The following is a 10,000-nucleotide window of genomic DNA, read 5'->3' on the forward strand; positions in this document are numbered from 1 at the left end:
GGAAAGGAGACCGCCCGGCCCGAACACCGGAGCCCCGCCGTGGCTCCCTATGACGGGGAGTACGGAAGACCCGGCCCGCCGGGGGCCCTCTCCGACGCCACCCGAAAAGCCTCATCGATCAGGAAAGGGAAGGGGAACGGAGGAGAAGCGGAGGCCCCACGGCCACGGTTCCTGGGACAGCGACGGCCGCGCGCGCCGGCCCCCGAACCCCGAACCTCGGGCAGGGCTGGGCAGCACAGGCGCGGGGCCCTGCGTGCGAGCGAGCGAGCGGGCAGCGTCGACAGCAGAAGCCCAACGCGGCTTGGCCACCGGCAGAGCCGGACTGCCGTAGAGGCTTCTCTGCAACGTGCCCGCGGATGGCTGCTGTTAACGGGCGTGGGGAGGGGGGGGGGAGCCACGGCAGGCTCCACTCCCAAACCCCGGCCCTACAAGCGTTCGAGTGCCGGAGACCGCCGCCCGTCTCGGCCCGGCCCTGGAGAAACCCCTCTTGGAGCCCTCGCTCCAGTCGGCAACGGCCACCGGAGCCTGCGGGCAAGCAGCGGCTTCGCGCGGCTTCTGGCAGTCGGAAGCGCCGTGCGCGATAGGTAGGAGGCAGAACGGCCACGGCCAGGGCCGCCGGGCAACGCCCGAGTCTGCCGGCTGAGCCGCGGGTGACAAGCGTTCGAGTGCCGGCGACCGCCGCCGGTCTCGGCCCGGCCCTGGAGAAACCCCTCTTGGAGCCTTCGCTCCAGTCGGCAACGGCCACCGGAGCCTGCGGGCAAGCAGCGGCTTCGCGCGGCTTCTGGCAGTCGGAAGCGCCGTGCGCGATAGGTAGGAGGCAGAACGGCCACGGCCAGGGCCGCCGGGCAACGCCCGAGTCTGCCGGCTGAGCCGCGGGTGACAAGCGTTCGAGTGCCGGCGACCGCCGCCCGTCTCGGCCCGGCCCTGGAGAAACCCCTCTTGGAGCCCTCGCTCCAGTCGGCAACGGCCACCGGAGCCTGCGGGCAAGCAGCGGCTTCGCGCGGCTTCTGGCAGTCGGAAGCGCCGTGCGCGATAGGTAGGAGGCAGAACGGCCACGGCCAGGGCCGCCGGGCAACGCCCGAGTCTGCCGGCTGAGCCGCGGGTGACAAGCGTTCGAGTGCCGGCGACCGCCGCCCGTCTCGGCCCGGCCCTGGAGAAACCCCTCTTGGAGCCCTCGCTCCAGTCGGCAACGGCCACCGGAGCCTGCGGGCAAGCAGCGGCTTCGCGCGGCTTCTGGCAGTCGGAAGCGCCGTGCGCGATAGGTAGGAGGCAGAACGGCCACGGCCAGGGCCGCCGGGCAACGCCCGAGTCTGCCGGCTGAGCCGCGGGTGACAAGCGTTCGAGTGCCGGCGACCGCCGCCCGTCTCGGCCCGGCCCTGGAGAAACCCCTCTTGGAGCCCTCGCTCCAGTCGGCAACGGCCACCGGAGCCTGCGGGCAAGCAGCGGCTTCGCGCGGCTTCTGGCAGTCGGAAGCGCCGTGCGCGATAGGTAGGAGGCAGAACGGCCACGGCCACAGCCGCCGTGCAACGCCCGAGTCTGCCGGCTGAGCCGCGGGTGACAAGCGTTCGAGTGCCGGAGACCGCCGCCCGTCTCGGCCCGGCCCTGGAGAAACCCCTCTTGGAGCCCTCGCTCCAGTCGGCAACGGCCACCGGAGCCTGCGGGCAAGCAGCGGCTTCGCGCGGCTTCTGGCAGTCGGAAGCGCCGTGCGCGATAGGTAGGAGGCAGAACGGCCACGGCCACAGCCGCCGTGCAACGCCCGAGTCTGCCGGCTGAACCGCGAGTAGCTGCAGCGGTTCGATGGCGCTGGTCCGCGAGCGCCAGCCCTCTGCCCTAGTATACGGACAGCGAGGTCCCCGGCCCCGGCGGGCTCGAAGAGAACCGTCTTCCCCCAGCGGGGAGGCGCGCGAGCGCCGCCGACTCTTACCATGACGTAACTGGAGGCAGCGCAAAGCAGCGACCCCTTCGGCAGCTCCGAAGAAGAACCGGGCAAGACGTCTACCTGCCAGAACCGCGGTGGAGCCAAAGTCCCGCCGGAGCGAGGTAGACGAGGCATCCCTTTCCGCCGGCAGCTCCGGCGGCCACATCGGGCACACCGGACCCGGCGGACGGTAAAACGGGTAGACCTGGCCTCCCTGCCGGCAGAACGGGTAGACGAGGCCTCCCTGCCTGGAACCGGGTAGACCTGGCATCCCTGCCGGAAGCGGGTAGACCTGGCATCCCTGCCGGTAAAACGGGTAGACCTGGCCTCCCTGCCGGCAGAACGGGTAGACGAGGCCTCCCTGCCTGGAACCGGGTAGACCTGGCATCCCTGCCGGAAGCGGGTAGACCTGGTCTCCCTGCCGCCAAAACGGGTAGACCTGGCCTCCCTGCCGCCACAACGGGTAGACCTGGCATCCCTGCCGGCAAAACGGGTAGACCTGGTCTCCCTGCCGGTAAAACGGGTAGACCTGTTCTCCCTGCAGGTAAAACGGGTAGACCTGGCCTCCCTGCCGGTAAAACGGGTAGACCTGGCCTCCCTGCCGGCAGAACGGGTAGACCTGGCATCCCTGCCGGCAAAACGGGTAGACCTGGTCTCCCTGCCGGTAAAACGGGTAGACCTGGTCTCCCTGCAGGTAAAACGGGTAGACCTGTTATCCCTGCCGGCAAAACGGGTAGACCTGGTCTCCCTGCAGCCAGAACGGGTAGACCTGGCATCCCTGCCGGTAAAACGGGTAGACCTGGTCTCCCTGCCGGCAAAAAGGGTAGACCTGTTCTCCCTGCCGCCAGAACGGGTAGACCTGGCCTCCCTGCCGGTAAAACGGGTAGACCTGGTCTCCGTGCAGGTAAAACGGGTAGACCTGGCATCCCTGCCGGCAGAACGGGTAGACCTGGTCTCCCTGCCGCCAGAACGGGTAGACCTGGCATCCCTGCCGGCAAAACGGGTAGACCTGGTCTCCCTGCCGGTAAAACGGGTAGACCTGGCCTCCCTGCAGGTAAAACGGGTAGACCTGTTATCCCTGCCGGCAAAACGGGTAGACCTGGCATCCCTGCCGGCAAAACGGGTAGACCTGGTCTCCCTGCCGGTAAATGGGTAGACCTGGTCTCCCTGCCGCTAGAACGGGTAGATCTGGCCTCCCTGCCGGCAGAACGGGTAGACCTGGCCTCCCTGCCGGTAAAACGGGTAGACCTGGCATCCCTGCAGGTAAAACGGGTAGACCTGGCATCCCTGCCGGCAAAACGGGTAGACCTGGTCTCCCTGCCGGTAAAACGGGTAGACCTGTTCTCCCTGCAGGTAAAACGGGTAGACCTGTTCTCCCTGCCGCCAGAACGGGTAGACCTGGCATCCCTGCCGGCAAAACGGGTAGACCTGGTCTCCCTGCCGGCAAAAAGGGTAGACCTGTTCTCCCTGCCGCCAGAACGGGTAGACCTGGCCTCCCTGCCGGTAAAACGGGTAGACCTGGTCTCCGTGCAGGTAAAACGGGTAGACCTGGCATCCCTGCCGGTAGAACGGGTAGACCTGGTCTCCCTGCCGCCAGAACGGGTAGACCTGGCATCCCTGCCGGCAAAACGGGTAGACCTGGTCTCCCTGCCGGTAAAACGGGTAGACCTGGCCTCCCTGCAGGTAAAACGGGTAGACCTGTTATCCCTGCCGGCAAAACGGGTAGACCTGGCATCCCTGCCGGCAAAACGGGTAGACCTGGTCTCCCTGCCGGTAAATGGGTAGACCTGGTCTCCCTGCCGCTAGAACGGGTAGACCTGGCCTCCCTGCCGGCAGAACGGGTAGACCTGGCCTCCCTGCCGGTAAAACGGGTAGACCTGGCATCCCTGCAGGTAAAACGGGTAGACCTGGCATCCCTGCCGGCAAAACGGGTAGACCTGGTCTCCCTGCCGGTAAAACGGGTAGACCTGTTCTCCCTGCAGGTAAAACGGGTAGACCTGTTCTCCCTGCCGCCAGAACGGGTAGACCTGGCATCCCTGCCGGCAAAACGGGTAGACCTGGTCTCCCTGCAGCCAGAACGGGTAGACCTGGTCTCCCTGCCGGCAAAACGGGTAGACCTGGTCTCCCTGCCGGCAGAACGGGTAGACCTGGTCTCCCTGCCGGTAAATGGGTAGACCTGGTCTCCCTGCCGGCAATATGGGTAGACCTGGCCTCCCTGCAGCCAGAACGGGTAGACCTGGCATCCCTGCCGGTAAATGGGTAGACCTGGCATCCCTGCCGGTAAAACGGGTAGACCTGGCATCCCTGCCGGCAATACGGGTAGACCTGGTCTCCCTGCCGCTAGAACGGGTAGACCTGGCATCCCTGCCGGTAAAACGGGTAGACCTGGCCTCCCTGCCGGCAATACGGGTAGACCTGGCCTCCCTGCCGGTAAAACGGGTAGACCTGGCATCCCTGCCGGCAGAACGGGTAGACCTGGTCTCCCTGCCGCCAGAACGGGTAGACCTGGCCTCCCTGCAGGTAAAACGGGTAGACCTGGCCTCCCTGCCGGCAGAAGGGGTAGACCTGGCCTCCCTGCCGGCAGAAGGGGTAGACCTGTCCTCCCTGCGGACAGAGCGGGTCGCCCGTGCTGGAGGCCCGTATGCAGGGGTGCCTGCACGGGGTGGGAAGGGCCGGCGGCGGGCTGCCTGTGCTCTCTCAGCCGGGGCGGCGGTGGGGGGGCTTGCGGGGGGTGGCTGGGGTCGGCAGGCCGGCCCTGCCGGAGGCCCGTATGCAGGGGTGCCTGCACGGGGTGGGAAGGGGCGGCGGCGGGGTGCCTGTGCTCTCTCAGCCGGGGCGGCGGTGGGGGGGCTTGTGGGGGGTGGCTGGGGGCGGCAGGCCGGCCGTGCCGAAGGCCCGTATGCAGGGGTGCCTGCACGGGGTGGGAAGGGGCGGCGGCGGGGTGCCTGTGCTGTCTCAGCCGGGGCGGCGGTGGGGGGGCTTGTGGGGGGTGGCTGGGGGCGGCAGGCCGGCCCTGCCGGAGGCCCCTATGCAGGGGTGCCTGCACGGGGTGGGAAGGGCCGGCGGCGGGCTGCCTGTGCTCTCTCAGCCGGGGCGGCGGTGGGGGGGCTTGTGGGGGGTGGCTGGGGGCGGCAGGCCGGCCGTGCTGGAGGCCCGTATGCAGGGGTGCCTGCACGGGGTGGGAAGGGGCGGCGGCGGGGTGCCTGTGCTGTCTCAGCCGGGGCGGCGGTGGGGGGGCTTGTGGGGGGTGGCTGGGGGCGGCAGGCCGGCCCTGCCGGAGGCCCGTATGCAGGGGTGCCTGCACGGGGTGGGAAGGGGCGGCGGCGGGCTGCCTGTGCTCTCTCAGCCGGGGCGGCGGTGGGGGGGCTTGCGGGGGGTGGCTGGGGGCGGCAGGCCGGCCCTGCCGGAGGCCCCTATGCAGGGGTGCCTGCACGGGGTGGGAAGGGCCGGCGGCGGGCTGCCTGTGCTCTCTCAGCCGGGGCGGCGGTGGGGGGGCTTGCGGGGGGTGGCTGGGGGCGGCAGGCCGGCCCTGCCGGAGGCCCGTATGCAGGGGTGCCTGCACGGGGTGGGAAGGGGCGGCGGCGGGCTGCCTCTGCTCTCTCAGCCGGGGCGGCGGTGGGGGGGCTTGCGGGGGGTGGCTGGGGTCGGCAGGCCGGCCCTGCCGGAGGCCCGTATGCAGGGGTGCCTGCACGGGGTGGGAAGGGGCGGCGGCGGGCTGCCTGTGCTCTCTCAGCCGGGGCGGCGGTGGGGGGGCTTGCGGGGGGTGGCTGGGGTCGGCAGGCCGGCCCTGCCGGAGGCCCGTATGCAGGGGTGCCTGCACGGGGTGGGTGGGCCTGCGGCGGGCTGCCTGTGCTCTCTGAGCCGGGGCGGCGGTGGGGGGGGCTTGCGGGGGGTGGCTGGGGGCGGCAGGCCGGCCCTGCCGGAGGCCCGTATGCAGGGGTGCCTGCACGGGGTGGGTGGGCCTGCGGCGGGCTGCCTGTGCTCTCTGAGCCGGGGCGGCGGTGGGGGGGGCTTGCGGGGGGTGGCTGGGGGCGGCAGGCCGGCCCTGCCGGAGGCCCGTATGCAGGGGTGCCTGCACGGGGTGGGAAGGGGCGGCGGCGGGGTGCCTGTGCTCTCTCAGCCGGGGCGGCGGTGGGGGGGCTTGCGGGGGTTGTCTGGGGGCGGCAGGCCGGTCCTGCCGGAGGCCCGTATGCAGGGGTGCCTGCACGGGGTGGGAAGGGGCGGCGGCGGGCTGCCTGTGCTGTCTCAGCCGGGGCGGCGGTGGGGGGGCTTGTGGGGGGTGGCTGGGGGCGGCAGGCCGGCCCGGCCGGAGGCCCGTATGCAGGGGTGCCTGCACGGGGTAGGAAGGGCCGGCGGCGGGGTGCCTGTGCTCTCTCAGCCGAGGCGGCGGTGGGGGGGCTTGTGGGGGGTGGCTGGGGGCGGCAGGCCGGCCCTGCCGGAGGCCCGTATGCAGGGGTGCCTGCACGGGGTGGGAAGGGGCAGCGGCGGGCTGCCTGTGCTGTCTCAGCCGGGGCGGCGGTGGGGGGGCCTGCGGCGGGTGGCTGGGGGCGGCAGGCCGGCCCTGCCGGAGGCCCGTATGCAGGGGTGCCTGCACGGGGTGGGAAGGGCCGGCGGCGGGCTGCCTGTGCTCTCTCAGCCGGGGCGGCGGTGGGGGGGCTTGCGGAGGGGTGGCTGGGGTCGGCAGGCCGGCCCTGCCGGAGGCCCGTATGCAGGGGTGCCTGCACGGGGTGGGAAGGGCCGGCGGCGGGCTGCCTGTGCTGTCTCAGCCGGGGCGGCGGTGGGAGGGCTTGCGGGGGGTGGCTGGGGGCGGCAGGCCGGCCCTGCCGGAGGCCCGTATGCAGGGGTGCCTGCACGGGGTGGGAAGGGCCGGCGGCGGGCTGCCTGTGCTCTCTGAGCCGGGGCGGCGGTGGGGGGGCTTGCGGGGGGTGGCTGGGGGCGGCAGGCCGGCCCTGCCGGAGGCCCGTATGCAGGGGTGCCTGCACGGGGTGGGAAGGGCCGGCGGCGGGCTGCCTGTGCTGTCTCAGTCGGGGCGGCGGTGGGGGGGCTTGCGGGGGGTGGCTGGGGTCGGCAGGCCGGCCCTGCCGGAGGCCCGTATGCAGGGGTGCCTGCACGGGGTGGGTGGGCCTGCGGCGGGCTGCCTGTGCTCTCTGAGCCGTGGCGGCGGTGGGGGGGGCTTGCGGGGGGTGGCTGGGGGTCGGCAGGCCGGCCCTGCCGGAGGCCCGTATGCAGGGGTGCCTGCACGGGGTGGGAAGGGCCGGCGGCGGGCTGCCTGTGCTCTCTCAGCCGGGGCGGCGGTGGGGGGGGTTGCGGGGGGTGGCTGTGGGCGGCAGGCCGGCCCTGCCGGAGGCCCGTATGCAGGGGTGCCTGCACGGGGTGGGAAGGGCCGGCGGCGGGCTGCCTGTGCTCTCTCAGCCGGGGCGGCGGTGGGGGGGGTTGCGGGGGGTGGCTGGGGGCGGCAGGCCGGCCCTGCCGGAGGCCCGTATGCAGGGGTGCCTGCACGGGGTGGGAAGGGCCGGCGGCGGGCTGCCTGTGCTCTCTCAGCCGGGGCGGCGGTGGGGGGGCTTGCGGGGGGTGGCTGGGGTCGGCAGGCCGGCCCTGCCGGAGGCCCGTATGCAGGGGTGCCTGCACGGGGTGGGAAGGGCCGGCGGCGGGCTGCCTGTGCTGTCTCAGCCGGGGCGGCGGTGGGGGGGCTTGTGGGGGGTGGCTGGGGGCTGCAGGCCGGCCCTGCCGGAGGCCCGTATGCAGGGGTGCCTGCACGGGGTGGGAAGGGCCGGCGGCGGGCTGCCTGTGCTCTCTCAGCCGGGGCGGCGGTGGGGGGGGTTGCGGGGGGTGGCTGGGGGCGGCAGGCCGGCCCTGCCGGAGGCCCGTATGCAGGGGTGCCTGCACGGGGTGGGAAGGGCCGGCGGCGGGCTGCCTGTGCTGTCTCAGACGGGGCGGCGGTGGGGGGGCTTGCGGGGGGTGGCTGGGGTCGGCAGGCCGGCCCTGCCGGAGGCCCGTATGCAGGGGTGCCTGCACGGGGTGGGTGGGCCTGCGGCGGGCTGCCTGTGCTCTCTGAGCCGGGGCGGCGGTGGGGGGGGCTTGCGGGGGGTGGCTGGGGTCGGCAGGCCGGCCCTGCCGGAGGCCCGTATGCAGGGGTGCCTGCACGGGGTGGGAAGGGCCGGCGGCGGGCTGCCTGTGATCTCTCAGCCGGGGCGGCGGTGGGGGGGGTTGCGGGGGGTGGCTGGGGGCGACAGGCCGGCCCTGCCGGAGGCCCGTATGCAGGGGTGCCTGCACGGGGTGGGAAGGGCCGGCGGCGGGCTGCCTGTGCTCTCTGAGCCGGGGCGGCGGTGGGGGGGGCTTGCGGGCGGTGGCTGGGGTCGGCAGGCCGGCCCTGCCGGAGGCCCGTATGCAGGGGTGCCTGCACGGGGTGGGAAGGGCCGGCGGCGGGCTGCCTGTGCTCTCTCAGCCGGGGCGGCGGTGGGGGGGCTTGCGGGGGGTGGCTGGGGGCGGCAGGCCGGCCCTGCCGGAGGCCCGTATGCAGGGGTGCCTGCACGGGGTGGGAAGGGCCGGCGGCGGGCTGCCTGTGATCTCTCAGCCGGGGCGGCGGTGGGGGGGGTTGCGGGGGGTGGCTGGGGGCGGCAGGCCGGCCCTGCCGGAGGCCCGTATGCAGGGGTGCCTGCACGGGGTGGGAAGGGCCGGCGGCGGGCTGCCTGTGCTCTCTGAGCCGGGGCGGCGGTGGGGGGGGCTTGCGGGGGGTGGCTGGGGTCGGCAGGCCGGCCCTGCCGGAGGCCCGTATGCAGGGGTGCCTGCACGGGGTGGGAAGGGCCGGCGGCGGGCTGCCTGTGCTGTCTCAGCCGGGGCGGCGGTGGGGGGGCTTGCGGGGGGTGGCTGGGGGCGGCAGGCCGGCCCTGCCGGAGGCCCGTATGCAGGGGTGCCTGCACGGGGTGGGAAGGGGCGGCGGCGGGCTGCCTGTGCTCTCTGAGCCGGGGCGGCGGTGGGGGGGCTTGCGGGGGGTGGCTGGGGGCGGCAGGCCGGCCCTGCCGGAGGCCCGTATGCAGGGGTGCCTGCACGGGGTGGGAAGGGCCGGCGGCGGGCTGCCTGTGCTGTCTCAGTCGGGGCGGCGGTGGGGGGGCTTGCGGGGGGTGGCTGGGGGCGGCAGGCCGGCCCTGCCGGAGGCCCGTATGCAGGGGTGCCTGCACGGGGTGGGAAGGGGCGGCGGCGGGCTGCCTGTGCTCTCTGAGCCGGGGCGGCGGTGGGGGGGCTTGCGGGGGGTGGCTGGGGGCGGCAGGCCGGCCCTGCCGGAGGCCCGTTTGCAGGGGTGCCTGCACGGGGGTGGGTTGGGGGGGGCGGCGGGAATTTTTTGGTTTTTGTTGCTTTTTTATTTCTTTTTCCGCTTTTGAAACAGAGACGCCGCCCCGTCCTCGGGCGTTTCAGCCGAGCTGATGGAAAGCGGCGCCCCTTCCCGTCGCTTGCGGGGGGGGGTGGTGCAGGAGGGGGGAGGCGGCGCGCGCCTGAAATTCCCCTCGCCACCCCCCGTTTCCGAGACTTCGCCGTATCTAGTGGAAGGCGCTAAGCTTGGCCGGACTGTCTCGCTGAAGGCTTTCTTACTCTGCATCGGTTCTGACGGTGGGCGAGAAAAAAAAACAAAACCAAAGCAGAGCAGGGAAACAGTTACAAAAAGTTCTTGAGAGCCAGCACCGGCCCGCCCATCGGCAGACGGAGCGGCGCCCGGGGTCAACGAGTGCCACCCTGCTGCTTAGCAACCGGAACCCGAGCCGGCCCGCCCCGCCCACCCGCCGGCAAGGGGCGGGCGCTTCCCCGCGGCAGAAGGGGGAGACAGAGACTGAGAGACGGGGTCGAGGAGCAGGCGGGGAGCCTTGCGCTGAGGTAGGCTGGGGACGGGGCCTCTTTTCCGAGAAGATTGAGGTTTGAGTCGGGGGGGGGGGGGGGGGCGGCGGCAGGGGCTGCTTGTGCGCTCTCGGCCGGGGCGGCGGTGGGGGGGTGGCGGGGTGGGGGGGGGCAGCGGAGCGGCCGTGCCGGAGGCCCGTATGCAGGGGTGCCCGCACCGGGGGGGGGGTGGGGGGGGGCGGCGGCAGGGGCTGC

The sequence above is a fragment of the Opisthocomus hoazin genome, unplaced genomic scaffold, assembly GCF_030867145.1.
Source record: "Opisthocomus hoazin isolate bOpiHoa1 unplaced genomic scaffold, bOpiHoa1.hap1 HAP1_SCAFFOLD_151, whole genome shotgun sequence".
NCBI classification, from domain to species: Eukaryota; Metazoa; Chordata; class Aves; order Opisthocomiformes; family Opisthocomidae; genus Opisthocomus; species Opisthocomus hoazin.